This window comes from Elephas maximus, chromosome 23 (genome assembly GCF_024166365.1).
Source record: "Elephas maximus indicus isolate mEleMax1 chromosome 23, mEleMax1 primary haplotype, whole genome shotgun sequence".
NCBI classification, from domain to species: domain Eukaryota; kingdom Metazoa; phylum Chordata; class Mammalia; order Proboscidea; family Elephantidae; genus Elephas; species Elephas maximus.
In genome coordinates this window covers 25042297-25069506 of record NC_064841.1, presented here as the reverse complement: position 1 = coordinate 25069506, position 27210 = coordinate 25042297, and the positions used below count along the sequence as shown (strand labels likewise).

Sequence of the window (27210 nt, the reverse complement as noted above, 5' to 3'; positions counted from 1 at the left end):
TAAAAATGATATGGGTATACAATTCAAAGGCACTTAAGCTAGGCATTATGCCCAAGATATTATTTAGAGGCTGGGAAGGAAGACACAATGAAGAAGCCTTAAGTTGTGGTGGAAGAAGACTAAATTTATTTCTTGATTCCACCTGTTGGATCCATCCCAAGAAATCTGCCACCAGCCAGTGCAATTTTTGGCTTTTTGATTTATTTTTAAGGTTGTATTGAACTCCTTAAATAAATAGCATATTAACTTTAAAAGGTGATAGATTAATAGTTTCGTTCTACAGGCTGTTTTCAAGGTGGAAAGGGGTATAAAGAAGTTCAGTGAATTGTATAAAGGAAGCTTTGAGGATCAGTGTGGCTGAATTAGATCAATGAGTGAGAGTAAGGAAGGCAGGAGAGTCAGGATTCCATTTCTCTCCAGTTAATTCACGCCCTAACTCGTGCAGTCTGCATAAACATTGACAACCTAATTTCTTTCTCTATTGTCAACGAAGTTGGCTAATGTAGTTTCCTCTCTCCAGGGCAGCTTTTGCCACCCTGACATATGAAAAACAACCCCCCATCTTGCGCATCACATCTTCCATACAATCTTTCACCATACTCTGCTGAGGCGCCCCCCCCCGCCCCCCGCCCCAGATGTAATTGACTGCTCGCTCCCTGCTTCAGCATTGGATGATATCCAGGCTTCTTTCAGATTCCCTTTACTGCAACTGTTTATTTACATGTCTGCCTCTGTCTAATTAATTTGTGAGCTCCTCGAGGGCAGGGACCTTGCTATATTCTATTTGTATTCTTAAATTTTCGTACGGTGCTCAAAATATGGTAGATGTTCACCACATACTGAATAAATGAATAAAGATGTTCAAAGAGTGGCTTTGTCTCCAAAATAAAGGCAACCAGGTAGATGGTCCAAAGTGGTTGAGATTCAGATGTTATTGTCTGGAGACTCCAGTGTTTGTTACATAATTACCTTTATCAATCCCCCAGGGTTTAACAGACTTTATTTCTTCATTGGTTATTGAAATTGAAATGGAGTGATTCAGTTCCTGATTGCATGTGCAAAAACGGTTCAAACCTATTTACCTTCTGGTTTGTTTTTCCTGAGTGAACCTATTTGTGAAACAAATGTAGCACAAGTGGAGTTGTATCACTGGAATAATAAAACTGCTACATTTGTATATTTCATTCATTCTTTTCCTTTTTTCTTCTTGCATTACAAATTGGGTAATTTGTTTGTTGAAACTGGGATACATTTTAATTCTTGATGAGTTCTTTCAATATTTAGACTGCTTACATTCAATCAGTGTGAAGTTGGTGAAGACTGTCTTGTATCTTCATAGTAAATTTAATTATATCAGTTGTTGCTTGTAGATAATATGATTGCTTAGATTTGGTTTGTTATAGGAGGCATTTATAAGCACTCAGCAGTGCAACCAATTGTTTATGTAATAAGTATCTTTCAAAAAGTAATTATTTCCAAATTGTTGGCGAGTTCGCTTGAGGTATAACACACCGTCTCCTATTGGTGTTTTGATGCTGGAAAAAAAAAAAAGTCTGATTAAGGAAATTGTGAAGTGAATTTGGTGGACATCTGCGTTGATAGTAACCGTGACAACAGTTCCTCAAAAATTGTTTCACGACCGTGTACTTAGTGACATTGGAATAGTACAAGTTTGAGTTTGTGGAAAGCAGGCCAATTTTCAATTGCTTTTTTGCAGTAGCATATGTGTTTGTTCGGCACTCGTAGAGTCTCAGCTGGCATGATGTTATTGGTAAACTGTTTGATAGCTTTTCACGGGGTCTTGTAGGAGGATAGACACCTGAACATAGACATTGTAAATACCTTAAAATTGAGTAAAAATATATCTAATCTTGGGAGTCTATTATTTTGTAGGTAAAGCAGATTCTGTCTGTTCCATTCTGCTGCCAGCTACACAGAGGACCTAGAAATGTACAATTGGCAATTGTTCTAAGGATCATATCACAGAGGGGCATTAATGCGGTGATTTGCCCAGTATTCAACTAGATTGCTGGGTATTGACTAGATGCATTGGAGAATTCCTTAGCCCACAGATTCATTGAAGTCCTGGCCAAGATGCCGAAGTATGCAGTCTGGATTATGTTCAATAAAAGCAAAGAAACTGAAAGAGTTTAGCATATTTTTCTGGAAGCAAATCTGTTGCACTGTAAGTGGTAATTTGTTATCTCTGGGCAAAGTGAAGTTGCCTGAGTATTGAAAGTAAATGTTCTAAATTTCAGTGATAATATGCCCAAAGATAAGGGCTTCAGTCCAAATGACTTAATTGAACACAGGGCTTAAGCATTCACCCTCCAGTTAGATTGTCATTTAAACAGTTAACAAATTACCTAGATTTGTTGTTGGTATCTTGACATTACTTTGATTCTCAGTTGGTAGTTATCACTTCTGACAAGATTTGTCCTCTTTCTTGCATCAAAGTCATCAGGTTAATTGTCCCTTATAAGGTCTGTTTCTTCTAGAGTTTCATGGCCAGTTCACAATAGGCCTTGGGTCTGTTGATATGATGGGAGCCTTTTCGGGGTACTAATATGATATATTTTTTAATATGATACAGACCCTGTAGTGGATGACTGGGAGTAGATGGAGGTCTGTTACCAAACAGAATGAACTGGGTATACATTTAGGCAATAAGTGGTAAAGTCAAAATTCTTCATTAACCATTTTGTTTATAACTTTTGGTAAGCCACTATCTGTTCCAGTCCTCAGAGTTCTCATCTATAAAAGCAGGGGGTTGGAAGATTGTTAAGATCCCTTTTTGTTCTCTTCTTCAGTAATTTGAAAGTTGTATAGGTTTGAAAGTTGTATAGGTAATACCATAGCTGGTCAACAACTCTGAGTCCTCCTCTTTCTGGGAACACTGCTAGCCTGTAGTTTCCAGTTTCTCTTGCAGTAAATGTGGCCATGTGACTGAGTTCTAGCAATAAAATGTGAGCGGAAGTGATGTGTGTCACTTCTGGGCCAGGGTGGTTAAAGAGCAGATATACCATTTGGTTCCTCTCTTTCTACTTCTGCTGGTGGCCTCAAAACCAAGAAGATGGCAGAATCACAGGATGGAAGTAACCTGGGTCCCTTAATCACCATTTAGGGGAAGAATTACCCTTTGGTCAAGAATACTCACTTTGGACTTAATAGAATGAGAAGTAATAGAGATTTAAGTTTTTTACTGTGTTAAATTATTAAGTTAACTAATAATTTGGGACTTTCTAATCATAAGAAAATGTCCCAGCATGGAGACTTCCCTGTTTTATCTGTCCATCTAGATATCAGTGGCATTTATGGGCTTTTTTTTTTTTTTTTTTAATTCCAGCTAGTGAATAGACAGGAGTTTTGAAAATATGATCTTTGATGATACTGAAGAATCAAACACTATTTTTTTTCAAATACTGTTTCTCCAAAATATTGAACAGATTCCCTGAAAACTAATTACTTAGAGCCACAGTCCAGGGTGTTGGAAGTACCTCCAGGTAACCCAGATGCTGGACATGATATTTAAAAGAACAAAATTGAATCGTCTAGGTTACTATCATGTGTTTCAGTTCCATAAGTATACATTTTAATTATTTCAACTCTGCATCGTTAGTTTCAGTAAACTTCAGAGCAAGATTTAATGTGACTTCATTGGAAATCTTATTTGTTGCAGGCAGCGGAGCTTAACTGTAGGTGTAAGGAAATATGTAGAGGGTGCTCAATCCAGTCACATCTACAGTGGATATCGGAAAATGCTGCACTTTATAAACTAATTTACCACGGGGAAGAGAGACCAAAAGACCTTACAGATAAATATGCAAATAACGTTTGCAAATGATGTTTAAATCCCAAACCAAACCCCTTGCCTTCGAGTCATTTCTGACTCATAGTGACCCTATGGGACAGTAGAACTACCCCATAGGCTTTCCAAGGAGCAGCTGGCGGATTCAAACTGCTGACCTTTTGGTTAGCAGCTGAACTCTTAACCATTGTGCCACCAGGGCTCCAAACAATGTTTAGGATGAGCCTAATAGACAAGAGTAAATAAATTTCCAGGAAAAGTAAGAGAGTTATAAAGGAAATTATTGTCTAATGTGGAAAGTGAAAGATCTCTTAGATGGAAATCCAACTTAAAATGTACTTTCCTATATGCAAAACTCAGAAAAAAATGTGTTAATATCTTACAATATTGCTTACAAAGCAATTTTAGAGACAGGAATTCCAAGATATCCCTGGAAATGATGATTTATGCACTTTGAATAGAAGGGTGAGATGGGAAAAAAAATATTTTTCATGTTTTAATTCTTGAAATTTTAGACAGAGGAAGAATAACATGGTGGAATTGTTGGATATTAGAACTAAAAGGGATAGTGCAGTGTTTTTTTTTTTTTTAATCCTAGTGCCCTATCTTCCTGATGAGAAAACTGAAGAAAAAAGAGATTAAATAACATGCTTAAGTCCCACAGTTATTGGCAGGACTGGAATTATAATTCTGCGTACTGTTGGCCATTTGAGGAAATGAGAAGATGCCTTCCATGGTTTTTCCACCATTTTGCAGTTAGAAAATTATATTCTGACTTTACATCTAATTCATTGATTTATCAATTGATGCTGCTGTTACTGATACTAATATATAAAACTTATGTAACACTTATTCAGAACCAGACATGATCCTACATGTTTAACATATATTGACTAATCTTGTTCTCACAACCCTGGAACAGTCAGCCTCTAATTTGGTCTCAATGATTTTGTCTCCTGGCCTGGTATTCACATCTTTCTATAGTTTCCTCTGACATTGTAGTAGGGTTAGGGTTAGTCTGTCTGATACGTGATCGTTTACTACTTCTGAGATGAAGCTATGAAAGATGCTGAAGACTCTGCCCTGGTCACACTTTCTTCCTCTCTCTCTCTTTGTCTCTGTTTCTGTTGGATCTCTCAGTCAGGGCAAAGCCAGTTTTCATGTCATAAGCAGTCCTATGGAGAGGGCTGGTGAAGATCAAAGACTATATAGCCTTCAATATGGATTAAACCTCAACATAAAGAAAAAATTTTCACAAATGGACCAATAAGCAACATCATAACTAACAGAGAAGATATTGAAGTTGTCAAGGATTTTATTTTACTTGGATCAACAATCAATACCCATGGAGGCAGCAGTCAAGAAATCAAGCAACGTTTGTGTTGGGCAAATCTGCTGCAAAGGACCTCTTTAAAATCTTAAAAAGCAAAGATAACACTTTGATGACTAGGTGTACCTGACTGAATCTATGGTATTTTCACTTGCCTCATATGCATGTGAAAAGCTGGACAATGAAAACAGAACAATGAAGAAGAATTGATGCACTTGAATATAGCATTGGTGAAGAATATTGAATATACCATGGACTGCCAGAAGAATGGACAAATCTGTCCTGGAGGAAGTACATCCAGAATACTCCTTAGAAGCAAGGATGGTGAGACTTCATCTTTCTTACTTTGGACGTGTTATCAGGAGGGACCAGCCCTGAAGAAGATCATCATCCTTGGTAAAATAGACGATCGGTGAAAAAGAGGAATACCCTCAATGAGATGGATTAACACAGTGGCTGCAACAGTGGACTCTAAAATAGCAATGACTGAGGATGGCACAGGACCGGGCAGTGTTTCTTTCTCTATGGCACCTAACAGCAAAACCTGGTGAGGATCTGAGGCCTCTTGCCATCAGCCCTGTGAGTGAGTTTGGAAGAGGATCCTCAAGCCACAGTCAAACCTGCAGATTGCTGCAGCTTCCTCAAATAGCTTGACTGAAACTTCATGAGATATTTGAAGTCAGAACCGCCCAGTTTTGCTACTCAGGAATTCTTGCATTCTATGTAGGTTACTCTTCCCAGCTGTGTTAACAACAAAGTTTTATTGTTTCTAGTTTGTAAGACATAATGTTTTTTAAGGCTGCATTTTAGAACCTGCTTCAACTGTAGAAATTGTTTTGCTCTTGGTTATAGCTTTAAATTAGGGTGATCTCACAACCAGACCAGAGATAATATTATGCAGAAGAGAGTTGTGACTTAAGTCACAGGTGCAGAGTAGTTCAGGCAAGGTGATAAAGTGGGATGCATTACCTGAGAAGAAGGTTGCTGAGGGTGACCCTCACCTCAGACATATGATTGCCTTCTGCCTGTTAAACTTGGAGCTGAAACCTGTTTCCTTGGTTACAAGGGATGTGATGCTCAATAGTCAAAAGTAAAATGGTTTCAAGAGTATTTGTTTCATAGCTGAGTGAGCTAAGAGAAAATATTAGCTTTTCTTGGACTAATACATTCTTTTATATGACTCTTGTGATATTAAGCTTAGCATATTATCTGGTTTGAATTACTGATACTCAACAACTGAAGATATTGGAAAACTTGGTGTGTTTCATGTGGCCTAGATACAAAAGAAGATTCAAAATGAATAACTTTGAAGAATAATTCATTGGTAACATTTATAGGATTAATATAAATACTTCAGTCACATTATACCTGTGGTGGTTTAAAAAAGATATTTAAGAATTTGTATTAAGGATACTGGCATGGAAAAATGTATGAAAAAGAGCCTGTCTAAATGTTTTATCTAAATAGGAAAAAGAGAAGGAGGAACAATTAGAAAACCATTGAAAATTTATGACAAATTGGATGCATTTTTAATTCTGTTGGAGCAGGCTTTATAATAACCACACCTGGTGAGATATGCTACAACTCTGGGAGATCTTTCCAGATTCCCTTGGCACAGTTAGTTGACCCATCACCTTCCTTCCCATATATATGTTCCTTACACTTTCGACATGGCATTGTGATTATTGATTTCAGGTTCTCTGATGCCATGGTATTGTGGATTAAATTGTGTACCTCCCCCCCCGCCGCCCCACTGCATATATGCTGGAATCCTAACCCTTATCCCTGTGGATATAATAACCATGCTTGGAAATAGGGTTTTCTTTGCTACTTTAATTAGTTCATAGCCCAGGAGGGTGGGTTCCAAATCTAATCACTTCTGAGTGATATAAAGAACAGCATAGACACAGAGACACACGTGGACACCCAGATGTCACGTGAAGATCTCCCAGCATCCAAGGAATGCCCAAGGCTACTTACAAGGAAGGAATCAATACTGCCAAACTCCTGATTCAATCTTTTAGCCTCCAGAACTGTAGGAAAATAAATTTCTGTTCCTTATAGCCATCAACTTGCGGTATTTGTGTTATAGCAGCACTAGGTAAAATGGTATTATAAGCTGGCTAGAACCAAGTGTTGTTTGTCTTTATATCACACTGTGTGTAGTGCTTGCTACATTTTAGGAGCAAAACAAATTGTTAGACAATTGAAAGATATACACAAAATAGTATTTAGAAAAGGTAATGATTCATAAATTATTTCAAATATAGATGGATGCTGTTATACACCACTAAGATTTGTAGAAATCTAGTGACAAGGAAGCAACTATTTGATTATATATTTCTTCAGTTATTTAAATGAAGATGGAATATGATCATGTATTACATTTGCTAACAAAACAAATGATTTTAAAGGTCAAATTTAACATAAACACAGGCATGGAATATGCAATGATAATTTTACTCGCTATACTTACTCTGTATGTTATTTAATTATTTTACATATATCTATCTTTATAAGATTTCTAAATAAGACTTATAAATAAATTTATTTATATTATCCAGAAGTTTTAAATGATTGACCCATTTTTCCTTCACACACAGATACTGATTCATTTAACATAATTTCTATGTTCCTAACATGTGCCAGGCACTGTAAAACACAGAATCCCAGCACCTAGAAGATGGAAGGAATATACAGAGTCACTATACCAAAATGAATTGGTCGACGTTCAACTATTTCAGGAAATAACATATGATAAGGAATTGATGGTACTGAAGAAAGAAGTTCAAGCTGCACCGAATGCATTGGGGAAAAACAAGGTTCCAGGAATTGAAGGAATACCAATTGAGATGTTTCAACAAACGGATGCAGCGCTGGAAGTGCTCACTCACCTATGCCAAGAAACATGGAAGACAGCAACCTGGACAACTGACTAGAAGATATGTATTGTTGTTGTTGTTACGTGCTGTCGACTCGATTCCGACTCATAGCAACCCTATGCATGACAGAGTGAAACACTGCCCCGTCCTGTGCCATCCTTACAATCATTGTTATGCTTGAGCTCATTGTGGCAGCCACTGTGTCAGTCCGCCTCGTTGAGGGTCTTCCTCTTTTCTGCTGACCCTGTACTCTGCCAAACATGATGTCCTTCTCCAGGGACTGATCCCTCCTGACAACATGTCTAAAGTATGTAGGATGTAGTCTCGCCATCCTTGCCTCTAAGGAGCATTCTGGCCACACTTCTTCCAAGACAGATTTGTTCGTTCTTTTGGCAGTCCATGGTATATTCAGTATTCTTCGCCAACACCACAATTCAAAGGTGTCAATTCTTCTTCGGTCTTCCTTATTCATTGTCCAGCTTTCACATGCATATGATGTGATTGAAAATACCATGGCTTGGGTCAGGTGCACCTTAGTCTTCAGGGTGACATCTTTGCTCTTCAACACTTTGAAGAGGTCCTTTGCAGCAGATTTGCCCAATGCAATGTGTCTTTTGGTTTCTTGACTGCTGCTTCCATGGCTGTTGATTGTGGATCCAAGTAAAATGAGGATAACTATATTTATGCCTATTCCCAAGAAAGGTGACCCAACCAGATGCAGAAATTATAGAACAATATCATTAATATCATATGCAAGCAAAATTTTGCTGAAGATCACTCAAAAGCAGCCGCAGCCGTATATCGACAGGGAACTTCCAGAAATTCAAGCCAGATTTAGAAGTGGAGTGAAACCAGGGATATCATTGCTAATGTCAGCTGGACCTTGGCTGAAAGCAGAGAATACCAGAAAGATGTTTACCTGTGTTTTATCAACTATGCTAAGGCATTCGACTATGTGGATCATAACAAATTATGGGTAACATTGTGGTGAATGGGAATTCCAGAACATTTAATTGTGCTCATTAGGAATCTGTACATAGATCAAGAGGTAGTCATTCAAACAGAACAAGGGGATACTGATTGGTTTAAAGTAAGGAAAGGTGTGTTGTATCATTTCACCTTACATATTCAATCTATATATAAACAATACTGAGCAAATAATCCAAGAAGCTGGACTATGTGGAGAACATTGGAGGAAAACTCATTAACAACCTGCTTTATGCAGATGACACAACCTTGCTTGCTTCAAGAGGACTTGAAGCACTTACTGATGAAGATCAGAGGCCACAGCCTTCAGTATGGATTACACCTCAACATAAAGAAAACAAAAATCCTCACAACTAGACCAATAAGCAACATCATGATAAACAGAGAAAAGATTGAGGTTGTCAAGGATTTTGTTTTACTTGGATCCACAATGAACACCCATGGAAGCAGCAGTCAAGAAATCAAAAGACACGTTGCAATGCACAAATTGGCTGCAAAAGACCTTTGGAAAGCAAAGATACCACCTTGAGGACTACGGTACATCTGACCCAAGTCATGGTGTTTTCAGTTACCTCATATGCATGCAAAAGCTGGACAGTGAGTAAGAAAGACCTGAGAAGGGTTGATGCTTTTAATTGTGGTGTTGGCAAAGAATATTGAATATACCGTGGACTGCCGAAAGAACGAACAAATCTGTCTTGGAAGAAGTACAACTAGAATGCTCCTTAGAAGCAAGGATGATGAGAGTATGTCTCATATACTTTGGACGTGTTATCAGGAGAGATTAGTCCCTGGAGAAGGACATCATGCTTGGTAAAGTACAGGGTCAGCTAAAAAGAGGAAGACCCATGTTGAGATGGATTGACACAGTGGTTGCAACAATGGGCTCAAGCATAGCAACAATATTGTGAGAATGGCACAGGATCGGGCAGTGTTTTGTTCTGTTGTGGATAGGGTTGCTATGAATTGGAACTGACTCAATGGCACCTAAAAACAACAAGGAGTGCTTGGTGTGAGAAACTTCCTGCAGTCTTAGAAGGTAAAGGAAATGAGATGTGGAATGAAAGATTTTTCATTTTGCTTTGCTTGTCTTAAAGGACAACATTGAGGCATATTTTGTGCCTATAAAACAAAGCAAACCAAACTCGTTATCTTCTAGTTGATTCCAATCATAGCAACCCTGTACAGCAGAGTAGGAATGCTCCACAGGGTTTCCAAGTAGTGGCTAGTGGATTTGAATTGCTGTCCTTTTGGTTAGAATCTGTAGCTCTTAACCATTGTTCCACTAGACAGATTTACATAAGGGAGAGAAAGAGAACACTTCCTTAAAGCCCCTGGGTAGGTTTGGTATGGGAAGGGATTCATATGCAAAGGAGGGAACTGGTATGCTGCTTTCACAGAAATCAGAGGGAAGGCAGAGCATAGTGGGTGCAGAAGCAAGTCCCAAGGGGAATTTTGTGGAGAAATTGTAAGGAAATCGTTTCCAACCTGTTTTCCTTGTGAGGTATTAGGTGAGTACAGCAGGTAAGAAAAAGGGGTAAGAAGGGGGATACTGGGGATTCAAGGAGAGAGGAAATGCAAAATATTAGTTTGAAGAGTAGGAAAGTGAATTTACCATGAAAGTGCAGTAGGAATACCTGACTTTTCTGAGCGTCCATTTGAGATTTGTGCTCATAATCATAAGTCAGTCCAGTCAGCACATTTGTGGGATTCTGACCATTATAGGATTATTATTACCGCATGCCTGAGTTATTACAGTAGTTACGCAACAGCTGTCCCTACCCCAAGGTTTCCCCTACTACTGCCACATAAATCTTAAAACGCTGTTTTTCAAGAATTAAGCCCTAGGTCAAAAACTTTTATAATTTCCTCTTCATCTTGGAGGCGAAATATTTACATTTTGCTCCCTAGGCCTGCCATACTATGGCTTTAGAGAGCTTCTCCAACCATGGCACACCGTTACATAGATTCCATTGGCAGTGAATTGATTTGCATTTTAGAGAAGAAATTACGCCAGCAGTTATGTGGAAACATTGGGGATTACTGATTCAGAGGGCCCAGCAGAGGCTGTTGTAGTAAAACAAGGTGATGGTCTCAGTTAAAGCTTTTTGGCAGTGGGAAGAAAGGTGAGCTGATGGGGATGAGAAATGTTGTTGTTTGTTGTTAGTTTCTGTCGAGTCAGCTCTGACTCACTGTGATCTTAGGCATGACAGAACCAAACGTTGGCCAGTCCTGTACCATCTTTGTGATCTTTCGTATGTTTGAGCCCATGGTTGTGGCTATTGTGTCATTCGGTCTTCCTGAGGGTTTCCCTAATTTTCCCTGACCCTCTGGATTACCAAACATGATGTTCTTTTTTAGCGACTGGTCTTTCCACGAGCTCTTCACCACTGCACCACCAGGGCTCCATAGAAAGTAAGAGAAGGAGTGTTTTAAGACCACAAATATTTGTGTTAAAAAATAACTGAGAGAACTTAGACACAGTGGTTCTCAACCCTCAATATTTGTTAGAATCATCTGAGGATCTTGTAAAAGAGAAGAGGAGAGGAGAGGAAAGAAGAGAAACAAAAATGGGAGGGGGGGAAGAGAGAGAATACACAATGTCTTGGCCATATGCCCGATCAATTTAAATCAGAAGATTTGAGTGGTGGGAGGTGAGGTCCTGGGAACTCTATTTTTTCTTAAGCTTCCTGATGATTCTGTTACAGATTAAATGTAGAGATCTACTCAGATCAAGTGATTTCACTATCTGCATGTTTTATATTTTATATGAAAGAAGATAAGGAGGAATGGGGTAAGACTAAGTTTCATGTGGCGATAAAACTTAGGTAGTACTATTACTGTGAAAGGGTAGGGAATATGAGCTAGCTGTATAAATTTTTTTTTTTTTTTTTTTGTATGTGGCAGATTGCAAGAAAATAAATTCTTAGAAATTCCTCCTATGCATGTATGTACAGACAGTCTCCGGGTTACAGACAAGACCCATTCCTAAGTCTGTCTTTAATTCAAACTTGTAGATACTTTGGAACAGGTACATACCATTCTTATTTAGTGTTAGTTAGTCAAATGTTTGTCTTAGCATTTTAAGGAAACCCTGGTGGCGTACTGGTTAAGAGCTATAGCTGCTAACCAAAAGGTTAACAGTTGGAATCCATCAGGCACTCCCTGGAAACCCTATGGGATAGTTCTACTCTATTCTATAGGGTCACTATGAGTTGGAATCTACCAGATGGCAACGGGTTTTGTTTTTTTTAATGCATGTGAAACACTTAAGAAACACTTCCAAACTGCGCAGTGTTTTCATGAGCACCACAAAGTAGTGTGTGTGTCCATTATCATGAACCATTGTGTTTCACCAAAATTTTTAATAGGCTTTATGACAGTCCATTCTTAAATATGTGTTGTCCGTAAGTTGGATGTTCTTAACCCAGGGACTTATTATACTTCCTTTTGCAATTTGACTTTGCCACCCCTCTCAGGGGGTATAGTCCATTTCTCTTCCTCTGTAATTTGGCCTGGCCTTATGATTTGCTGTGACCAATGAATATGGCAGTGATGCTATTCAGAAGTTCCGAGCCTAGACATCAAGAGAATTTGCAGGTTTTGTTCTCATTTTCTTGCTGTCCTGAGACCACCCTATGAAGAAGCCCATGCTCCCGTCCTTGAGGATGAAAGAGCATATGGAGGGGGGAAAAAAAAAAAAAAAACCAGTTGCTGTCAAGTGAATTCCAATTCATGGTGACCCCAAGTGATTCAGAGTAGAACTGCCCTCCACGGAGTGCTCATGGCTGTGATCTTTCAGAAGCAAATTACCAGGCCTTTCTTCTGAGGTCCTTTTGGGTGTGTTTTAACTGCCAACCTTTCCATTAGTAGCTCAGCACTTAACCGTTTGTGTCACCCAGGACCTGCTATGGAGAGAAAGACCCTGCTAATAGCAGTATCCATCTACCAGACATGTGAGTGAGGCCATCCTGGACAATCCAGCCCTAGCTGAGCAGCCAGATGACTGCATCTGCATGAATGACCAAAGGCAAGACCAGCAGAGGAACCTGAGAGCTAAGCCCAGCCCAAATAGCTAACCAACAAAATTGTGAACAAATAGGATGTTCATTGTTTTATTTTAAGCCACCAAGTTTTGGAGGAGGTATTACGCAGCAATAGGTAACTGATATACTGTGCAAGAACCAAGTATCAATATTTAGGTATAACTGACCGTCTCATATATACATATTTCTAATGTTTCCTGCAAAATTTGTTTTAAAATCTCTGACCACCCAAACCTTATATCAACACTATGTCTGTAACACTCAAGTATTTTTTTGGACGATTGTTGAGATCTCTTTTAATTATTTCCTTTTGGTACATCTTTTCTAATGATTTGTTCCTCTCGCTTTATTTCTTACCTCTCGCTTTGCATATGTAGCTAACAGAATGTAGCCGGAGATGGTTTGTTACTCCCGACAGCTGCTATTGCTGCCGCTACTCCCACTATAGTAATACAAACAACTAACCTTTACTGAACACTTACTGTTTGTCAATAGCCCTCCCATGGGTTTGGCCTTTAGTATCTCATTTTATTCTAACATTTTGTGACCTGGGCACTACTATCTCCTCATTTTACAGATGAGGAAGTCAAGTTTCAAAGAAGATAATCTCTTCAAGGCCACACAACTAGTGGCTGAACAGTGACTTGACACAGATTTGACTGAATCCACAGTCTATTTTCTTACCTAATTTTAGAAGTCATTTGGCTCCACATCAAAAGCACTTTCATAACACGCTTCCAAAATTTCCTTTTGTGCATTAGCTGCAAGAGAAGTTTAGGCGATTTTTCTTATAAGAAAACAAAATTAACATTCTTGAAGGGCCCGCTATTGTGCTAGGCATTTTTATTATATAGTATCTCATTTAATCCTCACAGTCATCCTATATGGGAGATACCGTCTCTAGTTTTATGGCAGATAAAACAAGAAGATTAAATAATTCCACCAATGTTATAGAACCTAAGAACTGGACTTAGACTGTAATATAGCCCTGTGGGGCTCTAAACCCCAAACTCTTTCTATTATGCTATTTGAGTTTTTTATTTGAATGGATATCCAGTGATAAATTCCATTTTATTCCCCAGAGTCCTAGTTCTTCCTCCAGGATAAACTGCTAGCAACTATTCCATTCTTCAAGCTCCCATCTTAAATGTCATTTTCTTAGGGAGCTCTTCCCCGATCTCCCAGATTAGCCTGGGTTTCCCTGTCTTTTCGCTTTTGGAACACTCCTCACAGTTATAAATGCTTCAGCTTCTGTCATCCCCACTAAACTAGAAGCTCTGTGAAGATAAGGACACTTTGTCTTGTGCACTATTGAAACCCCAGCCATGAACTGGCACAGAGAAGTCCCTCAATATATATTTTCTGGATTAATATATGAACTTTTAAACTATGGGTATGCCTAGAGAAGCGACATATGTATGTTTAAATTTATCATAAATGTGATCCCATAATACAGAAAGAAAATCTTGGTAATAGAGTGCAGAATAAATACAGATTTGAGATGGGGCAACACTTTCCGTGCATTAAGGCCATGTGACTGTGAAATCGTCTCTGCTTCATTAGAAGCTTGTCACGGAGCCCATAGAAACGTTATGCTTGACAGCTGTTTGCTTGTTGTGCTGTCAAAGCGCACATCATAGACCACTGCACTCGAGGAGTCTACCGTTGGCTCCAGGTTTGTTTCCATGGACATCTCTCAGACAGAGAAGATAGAAGATAAAGTGGACCAAAGCATAAGATGTGGATATCATATTGCAGTATTAATAAAGACAGAATTAAGGAAGGAAAGAATGTATAACTGAAGTCAAGGCTAAGAAAAATCACTTACCTGTTCTAGATTAAAAAAGGAAGTCAGATCCTGAGCTGATTAAAATAAATGTGAGTTCCTCTGTCATTTCCTTTTATCACCTCAAATTCTTTTTGAGATAAATAATAGGCGAGATTTATGTCTCTTAATGTTTAGTTTGATGACTGCAAAGGTGCATAATTTGGCTTATTGGAGAAACTGGAAACAGATGACTTGGAAGCGGGCAGAGGAAAATGTATGATTGGTTCTATTATTCGGTTTCATCCTGGAACATTAACACTGAATAAAGCCAGTCATAAGACCACATTTTAATGCAGTTGGAAATAATTATTTCAAATAAATACATAAATGTGAAAAATATAATCTATGTAAATCTATGTAAATGGATGGTTATAGCGAATTAGTATATAACATTCCTGAGTGGATTGTTCAGGGCTTCATTAAATAAAAAAGTCTCAAGACCTGGGTAAGCAAGAAAAAGCTCTTTTGCTCTGTTTCACTTGCTTTAGGTTGTTAATCTGGTCCAAGATGATCAACTTCTCATTAATCATAATAATTAGGTGTAGATTTACTGAGCATTAATGTAATTTTTAATCATGCTAATAGTCGTGCAATTCTCTGTTCATTAATATAAATGAGGTAAATTAGAACCATGACATTATAAAGAAGAGGCAGAAGCTGCGGGAACTTTCATGGATACTCCCGAAACCCCGTTAATTTAATTGTAATACGCTGTTCCTCAATACTTATTTTCACTCTCTCTATTTTCTGTTGCTAATGGTTCTTCAGATTGGTTAATGAGCATAGTAACCTCTTCATTGAAGTGACTGCGGTGGTGTGACCTAAATTGTACATACTTATCTTGTCATTTATCTTTAACCCTTTCTCCTATGTTCAGTCAACAAGCATTTATGGAGTAGCCACTCCTTCAGTTTGGAATTTTATCAACACGATATTAAAGAAATAGGAGGTGTCCTCTATATTTCAGGAGGCCACAGTCCAGAAGATATTGTGGGTTGGATTCATGTTTCTATCAAAAATACGAAAGCAATTGCAAAGTAAAAATTTCCTTCTTCATGGCTTCTTTAAAGTTTTTATTCACATCATAAAGAAGCCAAAATAAATCACCTTCTTCATCTCTTATATATCTTTAGACATTCCTGGAGAGGCCTTTCTTGAAAACATTACCAAAATTAAAAACCAGTTGCTGTCGATTCTGACCCGTGGCGACCCCGTGTGTTGCACAGGAGAGCAAACCAGTTGCTGTCGATTCTGACCCGTGGCGACCCCGTGTGTTGCACAGGAGAGCAAACCAGTTGCTGTCGATTCTGACCCGTGGCGACCCCGTGTGTTGCACAGGAGAGCAAACCAGTTGCTGTCGATTCTGACTCGTGGCGACCCCGAGTGTTGCACAGGAGAACGGCACTCCGTAGTGTTTTCTTGGCTGTTACCTTTCAGAAGCAGATCACCAGGCCTTTCTGCTGAGGCACCTCTGGGTGGGTTTGAACCATCGACCTTTCAGTTAGTAGCTGAACGCGTAACATTTACCAAAGAACTTTTACTAAAATTAGGCTCCTCTTTTATGGTCTTTTATCTGTGCTTTTACTTATTTATTTTCATAGCATGTATCAAAATTTTAAGTCTATATTTACTTTTATAACTATCTATATACTTTCTCTTCCTTTAGAGTATAAATAAATTAAGGGCAAGAAAAATGGCTGTATCCCTAAAAAAAAGGTTCTCTCATATTGTCTGATATGCAATGGTGCCCAAGTAGTGTTTATGGGTAAATAAATGAGTGACTAGCCATATTTATAGTGTTGATGCAGGAATAAATCATGAAGAAAATTGCTTGACCTTATCATCTAGGATCTAACTAAATTGTCTTCTTGCAAAAAGAAAGTATTAGATTGGACTATTCTACCGTGAATGGAATAAGAAAGCTTATTCCATTTCCTTTAGTGATGTAGTTATCCCCATTAGGAGAGTTTATTCTTTCAATCTGTGTATTAAAGGAGAAACTTCATCTAACTGGAAAAAAAAAAAAAAAAAATTCCGACCCAGGGAACTTCTTGACTTCAACTTTAGCAGACCTTCTGACTTGCAGTGACTTACCTTCTCATTCTCCCCACATGTCTATCAATTTGTTGTACTGTGAGGGCTTGTGTGTTGCTGTGATGCTGGAAGCTATGCCACCAGTATTCAGATATCAGCAGGGTCACCCATGGAGGACAGGTCTCAGCTGAGCTTCCAGACTAAGACAGACTAGAAAAATATTGAATATACTATGGGCTACCAAAAGAGCAAACAAATCTGTCTTGGAAGAAGTACAACCAGAATGCTCCTTAGAAGCAATGATGGCGAGACTGCGTCTTACATACTTTGGACATGTTATCAGGAGGGATCAGTCCCTGGAGAAGGACATCGTGCTTGGTAAAGTACAGGGTCAGTAGAAAAGAGGAAGACCCTCAATGAGATGGATTAACACAGCAGCTGCAATAATAGGCTCAAGGATAACAATGATCGTAAGGATGGCGCAAGACTGGGCAACATTTCATTCTGTGGCATGTAGGGTCGCTATGAGTCAGAACCAACTGGATGGCACCTAACAACAAAAACAACACCTTCTCATTCATTCATTGAGAAACATTTTACTGCCTTCTTTGTACCAGGCAGTGAGAATAACTCTGGGGATGTTATGCACAGCAAGGTCACTTTTCTTAAAGAACTTGGTCTTGTAGGGAAAACAGTAATGAGAGGCACTCACACAGCTAGTAAATGACAGAAATGGGATTTGATTGTATTCCAGTGGACTAAAGCCTGTTCCTTTCCCATTAAAACACATGGCCATTTCAAAAGAATTTGGGCTTAACTTTTGACTCGACGGCACTGGGTTTTGGGTTTTAAAGAAAAATCATTTATTGTTCTAGTGAAGTTTTTTTTTTTTTTTTTCTCCCCCTTAACTAGAAAACAAAACCAAACCCGTTGCCATCTGACTCATAGCAACCATACAGGACAGAGTAGAACTGCCCCATAGGGTTTCCAAAGAGCACCTGGCGGATTGGAACTGCCGACCCTTTGGTTAGCAGCCGTAGCACTTAACCACCACGCCACCGCAGTTTTCTAAATAGTGTTAAATGTCTCTAAGATGCTTTCTATCTCAACACTCTCTGGTCAGTTTTACTTGTACTTAAGTTTGAAATTAGAGTGAATTGATTAAGGAGAAAACTATGGCTAAATTTCTTTAAAGTATCAAGATAAAAACTAATTCTATGATTTAGTCAGTCTTTTTTTTTCTTTTATTGAAATTGAGAGTAATATCTGATTCCAATGAGTTGCATGTGTTTATATCAGGTTTTTTTTTTCTTGTATTTTTATGTGGAATTAATGTTATAGCTCTAACTGATACTCTTATTAAGGTATCTAGACCTTAAAAGTGTATTTCATTTAATTCATAGGAAAAAATAACATTAAGATTAAAACGTGAATCTTTGGCTTAGTTGAAAAACTTATTTTAAGTTTAATTTTGCATGCCAGGAACCTAAATAGGACTGGTGAAAACCGTATCCAAGTAAACTGGATAAAAAAAAAATAAATAAGGCTATTATAATATGTATGTATTAAGATACATTAAATTTCCCATTGACCAAACTTTGTCAAAGAGGTTTTCAAAGGTTTTGCCAAACTGATTGAATCACAAAGGAGAAAATAAGATATATAGGAAGGTAGATTATTGTTTTCATTGCCTATTTGCTGAAGGAGTGGTTTAAGAGTTTAATAGTGACTGTTGAATGTCATATCAACCAATTTTATACTTTGTCCTTATTGGGATTTTGCAGGGTTATTTATAAGATAACTTCCCCTGAATTGAAAATATCAGCTTTTTACCGTCCAGTTAAACTTGCAGCATTTTGAGGGATGAATGTTTTGAGTCTTTTAGCTTTTGGCAGAGTGCTGTAAAGGAAACGCAATGGCTTTTAGAGAGAGATATGCGTTGTTTAATTGGTTAGTCATTTGTTAATTTAATCATTTGTTCAACAAACCTTCATCAAGGGCCTCGCAGGTTAAAACAATGCCAGTTATTATCTGTGGGGCCTGGGCAAGTCACTGCACCATTATGGGCCTTGGTTTTGTCACATGTTACATAGGAATGTTAATACTCTTCATGACTATTGAGAATATTAATTGAGATAGTGTTGTAAAAGCTCCTGGAACTGGGCAAACATATAGCTTGTCAATTTTCTTTCCTTTCAATCTAGCTTCCAGAATTGACTCTCTTACTTGGTGATTGCATGGATTTTTTTTTTTTTTTAGTTTATTTTTTGTATTATACTTTAGATGAAGGTTTACAGAACAAACTAGCTTCTCATTAAACAGTTAGTACACATATTGTTTTATGACATTGGTTAACAACCCCACAACATGTCAACAGTCTCCCTTGGGTTTCCTGTTACCAGCTTTCCTGTCCCCTCCTGCCCTTTCATCCTTGCCCCTGGGCTGGTGCACCCCTTTAGTCTTGTTTTGTTTTATGGGCCTGTCTAATCTTGGAGGAAGGGTGAACCTCAGGAGTGACTTCGTTACTAAGCTAAAAGGGTGACTAGGGGGCCATAGTCTTGGGGTTTTGCCAGTCTCTGTCAGGCCAGTAAGTCTAGTCTTTTTTGTGAGTTAGAATTTTGTTCCCCATTTTTCTCCAGCTGTATCCAGGACCCTCTACTGTGATCCCTGTCAGAGCAGTCAGTGGTAGTACCTGGGCACCATCTAGATGTACTGGACTCATCTGGTGGAGGCCATGGTAGTTGTGGTCCATCAGTCCTTTAGACTAATCTTTTCTTTGTATATTTAGTTTTCTTCATTCTCCCATGGTCCATTGATGAGACTGGTGGAGTATCTTAGATGGCAGCTCACAGGCTTTTAAGACATCAGACGCTACTCACCAAAGCACACTGTAGAACATTTTCTTTATAACTGTGTTATGCCAGTTGAGCTAGATGTTCCCCAAGACCATGGTCTCCATACCCTCAGCCCAGCAATATTGGTCCCTCAGGGCATTTGGATGTGTCTAAGGAGATTCCATGACCTTGCCTTGTACAAGTTATGCTGGCTTCTCCAGTATTGTGTACTGTCTTATCCTTCACCAAAGGATTGCACGGAATTTGACTTATGGCAATAGAATCTTAGAACTTCAAAGTTGGAAGAAACCTTAGTAACGATATTGTTTCGTCTTTTTAGAGATGAGCAAAGTGCAAATATGATTTTTTACTTGTAACCCAGAAGGACTTTTATTTTATTTCCTAACTTGAAAATGGACCTGACCTATTCAGGAGATACATTTGTTCAATTGGACAACATTATTTAATTTTATCCATGTGTTTTCCTTGATCATTGCATCAATTGATAGCGCGGTAAGAGAAAGAGAGAGAAAGGCAGGGTGAAGGAGATGGAAAGAGAAAAGGAGAGGGAAATGGAGGGGAAGGAGAGAAGGAGAGAGAAATAGAGGGAGAGGAGAAGCAATAAGGTTGAGTTGCTTTCACATTATTTCTATTGTGAATTTCGTGGTATGGCCAGATGTCTAATTATTTGGGCTTCTTCTTCTCCCTTCCTCTACCTTTGTTAAATAAATAAATAAATATGGAAGTTCCATTTTGAAAATAGACTTTTTGAAATTTTGATAATCTGGGAAATTATGGAAACTTGCTTTATAGTTAATTTGGTTTTAATGAATTAAGTGCCCTTTAAAAGAAGAGTATTTGCCAGTTTCTTTCAGAACTGATGCACTAGCATCAGGTTGCCATCTGCCTTTCCTTAATATAGGAAGTGTGCCATAGCACAGAGCTGGGGAAACAGACCGTGTGCCAGCATTCTGGGTGCTGTTCCTGCTGCCTTCCCTGAGTGACTTCACAGCTCAGTGAAGCTGACCTCATGTCTTTCTGTGTCTGTTGTCTCCTTCACTAAATGAGGTTAATAATGTTTGTTGACTATGGTGATAATGATGTTATTAGGAGAACTAATAATTTCTGTAAAGTGTTCATGGAAAGATGCCCTAAAAGGCATCCATTGGGGCTATACTATTTTAAATCATATTGCAGAGAAGACAACTTTGTGGTGGTAGGCAGAATTCTAAGATGGCCCCCTAAATTCCAGTGTCTTGATGTACCAAAAACTGACTATTGTCGAGTCAGTTCCAACTCATAGCAACCCTATAGGACAGAGTAGAACTGCTCCATAGTGTTCCTGATGTACACACCTTGTATAATCAATTCCTTCCTCTCGGGTGTGGGTAGAACTTGTGGATGTGATGGGAGAGTTGCTCTCTTGACTAGGTTATGTTATATGGCAAATGATGTTAGAATAGTCACTCCCCTGATTCACTTTTATAAGACGCCACTTTAGTAGAGGACTGGAGGGGGGATCTAGAGTCAGAGAGATGCTCTCCTACTGGCCTGGAAGAAAGCAAACATCCATGTCATGAACTGCCTATGGGGCCATATGGCAAGAATCTTCTGGCACCTTCTAGGACTTGAGAACACTTTTCATCTGACAACTAGAAAGAAATGGGATCCTCAGTTCAATAACCACAAGGAACTAAATCCTGTCAACAAAGCGAATGAGTTGGAAGAGGATGTGGAGCTCCAAATGAGACTACAGGACTCCCACCACCTTGGCTGTAGCCTTGTGAGACCCTGCAATAGGATACAGCTAAGCCATGCCCAAACTTTCAACCCACAAAACTATGAGATAATAAATGTGTTTTGTTTTAAGACTCTAACTTTGTGGTAATTGGTTATGCAGCTATTTTTTTTTTATCTAGTTCAGTACAAATATAATAGTTATAGGTGATCTTATACTTCTATATATCTCATCCCTGGGTGGCATAAAAGATTAAATGCTGAGCTAGTAACTGAAAGAGGCACCGAGAAAGAAAGTCCTGGCAATCTGCTTTCCAAAGGTCACTGCAGATCCCTATGGAGTGCAGTTCTACTTCACAGCACATAGAGTCACCATGAGTTGGAATTGACTCAACCATGTCTTTTTTTTTTTTTTTTTTGTATAGTTTTATACCTAATTGGATTCATGTTTGTTTTTCAATTAATGTTCTATAAAATGTGAAAAGAAGACCAGCAACTAAAACTAAATTATTTTTCCTTTGGTGCGGGGAGGAGGATTTGAAAACAGATTTGCAAGATGACTGATACCATATTTCCTTAAAACGATTTTAGAGCTTTTGGTTATAATTCAAAGTGGGATGCTTTTCTCATCTTTCATGAAGCACTAGAAGCATTTGAACCTATACATTATATTTTTGCTATTCCCTAGCATTTGTTTAGTAAAAGTCTAGCTTGTTTAGGGTGCCTTCTTGTACATACTATCTTGTGTTTCTGGAGGAGAGGTATGGGGAAATGGCATTTCCTATGCTTTTGCCTTAGTGCAGCAGCTGAACTACTACTGATTATAAAAGCAGCCATTTAAGCTGCCAATTTGGCTTCATATGTTAGAATGCCCCACTAATAAGACCAAGTCTTAAGTATGTGCCAGCTAGATTTGCTGCATTCTACAAGGTGGAAGTGGATAAAGACACTCAAACTCAATCTCTTAGAGAAATCACCAACAATGTACAATTACCAAAGGGCAAGTCAGTGGTGTAGTTCTAGACAAAGGACAGCAAACCATTGCTAGATGCCCACAGAAGTTCACTCTGTGACCACTGAAATGTTTTAATTCCTTTCCTAGTCCCAAAGGAGTTGTAAAAACATTACATAGATATTAATTACATAGATTAAAACCCAGTGCCATCGAGTCAATTCTGACTCATAGTGACCCTATAGGACAGAGTAGAACTGCCCCATAGAGTTTCCAAGATTACATAGATATTAATACCCCAGGTTTAAAATTTCTTGCTTTAATGGCAAAGGTTGTGGGAGTCTGAATCAAATGTTGCTTTCATTTGTTTGGCAATTTATTCCAGTTCCTAGCTGTGAAAATTAGTAAAATCTTGAAGCAGCCACCCAGAAATATCTGTACTGAATATTATTTCTTGAGTTCAAGTAGTTATACCTGAGATTATGGACTTTGTAGATATCATATTGGACTATCAGACCAAATAGGATGTGAAGAAACTGAAGTTTGTTTTTTATTTTTTAAAAAAATTTTAACTACTTCTGTGTAGACAAGCATTTTATTGTTCTTCCACAATTAAATGTGATTATCAAATTGTGACCAAAAAAACTAAAGTATGGACTGTGAATTCCAACTGGGCAGGGCCTATGTCAGTTGTGTTATTTTATGTATTCCCAGGGCTTAGGAGAGCCCTGAACATTGTCATAGATTGAATCATGTCCCCCGCCAAAATGTGCGCATTGACTGGGCTAGGCCATGATTCCTGGTATTGTGTGATTTTCCTGTATGTTGGAAATCCTGCCGCATGATGTTAATGAAGGAGGATGGGTGGTAGTTGTGTTAGTGAGGCAGGACTCAGTCTATAAGATTGGATTGTGTCTTGAGGCAATCTCTTGAGATATAAAAGAGAGAAGCAAGCAGAGAGATAGGGGACTCATACCACCAGGAAAGCAGCACCAGGAGCAGAGCGCGTCCTTTGGACCTGGGGTCCCTTCACAGAGAAGCTCCTATCTAGGGGAAGATTGATGAGAAGGCTAATAAAGAGAGAAAGCTTTCCCCTGGAGCTGACACCCTGAATTTGGACTTTTTAGCCTACTTTACTGTGAGAAAATAAACTTCTCTTTGTTAAAGCCATCCACGTCTGTTATTTCTATAATAACAGCACTAGATAGCCAAGACAAGCATATAGGTGTTCAATAAATACTTGTTGAACAAAAAAGGAACTGAATTATAATACTGGCTCTTCCTTCAAATGAAATAGCAGATAAAACACTGTAAAGGTGCTGACCTTAATGGTTGCATTGCAACTGTGCTTGTATGTTGTGGCTTAATTTCATCTGATAAGCATTTCACTTTGGTGGTTTTGAAGGAGGCTGAAAGATGATATAACTGAAACAGATACTGTCCTTTTCCCAAAGAGCCCACCGTCCATATTGTTCCTATTTCCTCCTTCCAGGCTCCTGCACTGCCAGCTGGATGTGTTATTTTCCTCCTCTGAACCCTGTTTACTCCTTTGTTTGTATCGTAAAGTATATAGAATAAGGTTGAACAGTAAATAACACCTGCTTTGCCAACAGCAATTCTAGTTTCTTGAAGAGAAATTTATCTACGCACTAGGGTAGTATGTATAGTATTTGCCTAAGACACCAATTGTTTTATTATTATTCTTTTTGTCTGTTACTTCTAAATTTACTGAATAACTTCTTTATTTTTAGAAGGATGACTGATTTTTTTTTTCTGATATGCAATTACCACTGTCATTTGCAAAACTAAAAGCAACTGGACAAATACATATACAAATGAGAATAATGAAACAAACTGTGTTAACACACATGCTGACATTTCTCTCGATGGCCATCTGAAGAAACTTAAGAGGATGCCGAATAATTTAAATGATGCTTACTTAGCTTGGTTAGATATATGAATAAATTATTTTTCTGGAAACATACATAAATCTTTATACAGACACAGATAAACAGATTCATTTTTTCCCCCAAAGCTTATTATAATATTTTTAAAAAATTCTTTAAATCATAGTCATTGACAATTCTTGGTAGTATTAAAATTTAGCAAGGGAAGAACTTATATGCGAGTATAACTGTTACCTAATAAAGTATACAAATTAAGATATGAAGCCTAAACCTAATCCATATAGTGATTTGTTCATAGCATTTTTGCCCATGAGGTTTTGCTTCCCATTTTTATGTAAAGGCAGCTGTGTTTTCCCTTATATTATTTACCTATTTATTTACCATGGCCTTAATCTGTATTTCTGTGTGTTTTCCAGTGTTGCTTTGCCCTGTGGCTGATTTAGGATTTCTCTAGTATCATCAACTGCCTCAATAACAACTCTGAATTTTGTTTTAAGTAAGTGTGTTATGATTATGGGCACATTATTACTGGGTATGAAAGTGTAAGTGTCCTTTAAACATGAAACTTTCATCCTTTTGTTTCTAAGTTGAAAATGTTAGACTATTATGAAGGATGAGAAAGGTATCAAATAACTTTGTCTTCTTCCTCCTTCTATTTTTCTTCCTTTCTGCTCTTTTTTTCCCCCCCTTCTTCTCTGTAACAGTATGGACTTAGGAAAATATTAAACAATATGATTGAGGTGAACAAAATAGAGATTAATTTCTTCTTTCCTCCACTTACTCTCATTACTTTTCTTTTGCTTATTGTCTTAGTCATCTAGTGCTGCTGTAAGAAAAATACCACAAGTGGATGGCTTTAACAAAGAGAAATTATTTCGTCATATTAAAGTAGGCTAAAAGTCCAAATTCAGGGCGTCAGCCCCAGGGAAGGCTTTCTCTCCCTGTTGGCTCTGTAGGAAGTCTCCTTGTCATCAAACTTCCCCTGGTCGAGGAGATTCTCAGGTGCAGGGACCCTGGGTCCAAAGGATGCACTTTGCTCCTGGTGCTGCTTTCTTGATGGTATGATGTTCCCAACTCTCTGCTTGCTTCCTTTTCCTTTTATCTCTTGAGAGATAAAAGGTGGTGCAGGCCACACCCCAGGGAAATTCCCTTTACATTGGGTCAGGAATGTGACCTGGGTAAGGGTGTTACAATGCCACCCTAATACTCTCAACATAAAACTACAATCACAAAATGGAGGACAACCACACAATACTGGGAATCATGGCCTAACCAAGCAGATACACAAATTTTAGGGGGGACATAATTCAATCCATGACACTTATGTATATAACAAGTTGAGATGCAGATGGGCTAGAAGTTGGCAAATAAGAAGTAAAAAAGGAAGAGGAGAGAAAGAAGGAGGAAATCTGTTAGAAGAGAAAATGGGAAAGATGTTTTTGAGGCAGTAGGCCTAAGCTCTGAAGTAGGCATGTTAAAATGCTACAAAACATGAGTCCTTGATCCTGGGCCATGACTAAATACAGCTATCAGCTCTAAGTGTTCTAAATCTGAAGATATTTACTAGATCAAGGACCGTTTTCCTTAGCCATATTTTGGTTGTATTTTTATACTTTCAAATTTTAGATAACTTCAAGTTTTTTTATATACCTCTAAAAAAAAAAAATTTTTTTTTTTTTTTCCTCTAGCATGGGTTTTTTTTTAATATGTGATATTTTTACACCTACCAAGTCCGAACAAATGAATCCATTCTTGGTGCTGTCACCGGCATGATGAGTTAATAACTTAACCACAAGAAACGAACAGAAAATGGAATCTTATTTAATATAAAATTAGACTCCATATCAAAAGTTATAGTGTATAGTATTTACAGTGTAGTGTATAGTGTAGTATATAGTAAACTCTGTCGGGCAGTTCTACTCTGTCCTATAGGGTCGCTATGAGTCGGAATCGACTCGATGACAGTGGGATTTCTTGGTTTTTATATAGTATATAGTACTTAGTATTGGAGAAAAAAGTAGAATAAAAATAAATCAGACACATTTGTAACAATAGAATTTTTAAAAGATAACATTTTCTTTATAAAGTAACACATGCTTATTAAAGGAAATTTGAAAATAGGTAAATAGGTAAAAAAATCAAATCACCCATAATCTCATCACCACCTGATAATAGCTTTTCGTTCCTCAGTATGTATGGTACTGTAGGCTTACGGTAGAAAGGACGCTGACGAGTATTTGGTCTTAAACAGAATAGGAAAGCCACTGGGGTATTTTAAAGAAACTGATGCAGAGCGCTTGGCAAATTTTTGTACAAAACACCTTTCCAAAGCAATCTTGTACAGTGAATTTCAGCTTGATTTAAGACTGTGAAACCCATTTTTCATGTGAAGTCTTTTATTTAACTCCAATATATAAAATAATGATATGTCCCAGCTTTTTCTCTTTGCAACCTCCCACCGTCCCCACCCTCACTCTGACTCAGCATGGAGTCCTAGGGAGTCTGCAGAATGTAGGTGAAAAATACTGGCCCCAGACAGTGCAGCTTCACTCAAGATAGTTAATACTCGTAACCAGGGATGCTGTTCCACATATTTAATCACGAGGGCATGAACAGAGTTCCTGGGTGGTGTAAGTGGTTAATGTATTTGGCTACTAACCAAAGGTTTCTGTTTGAATTTACTCAGAGGAACCTAGGAAGAAAGGCCTGGTGATATACTTCCAAAAACTGAGTCATTGGAAATCCTATGAGCACAGTTCTACTTTGACACATATGGGGTCACCATGAGTAGGAGCTGACTCAGTGGTTACTGATGAGGGCATGAACACTGACACTCAAAATACGGACTACCTCTAGGTATCCTGT

The 27210-nt window shown here is 38.2% G+C and overlaps 1 protein-coding gene across 22 annotated transcripts in view; it reads left to right on the top strand.

The window, feature by feature from the left end:
• NAALADL2 (N-acetylated alpha-linked acidic dipeptidase like 2) overlaps positions 1 to 27210 on the top strand; it is a 1621055-nt gene that overhangs the window by 557320 nt on the left and 1036525 nt on the right. The window contains exon 1 of one of the 22 annotated variants that reach the window (XM_049867811.1): positions 23022 to 24841. The exons of the other annotated variants lie outside the window; for them this stretch is intronic. The gene's annotated coding sequence lies outside the window, so the exon portion shown is untranslated. Of the gene's footprint in view, positions 1 to 23021; positions 24842 to 27210 lie in introns of those variants that run through there. 22 annotated transcript variants of the gene reach the window in all.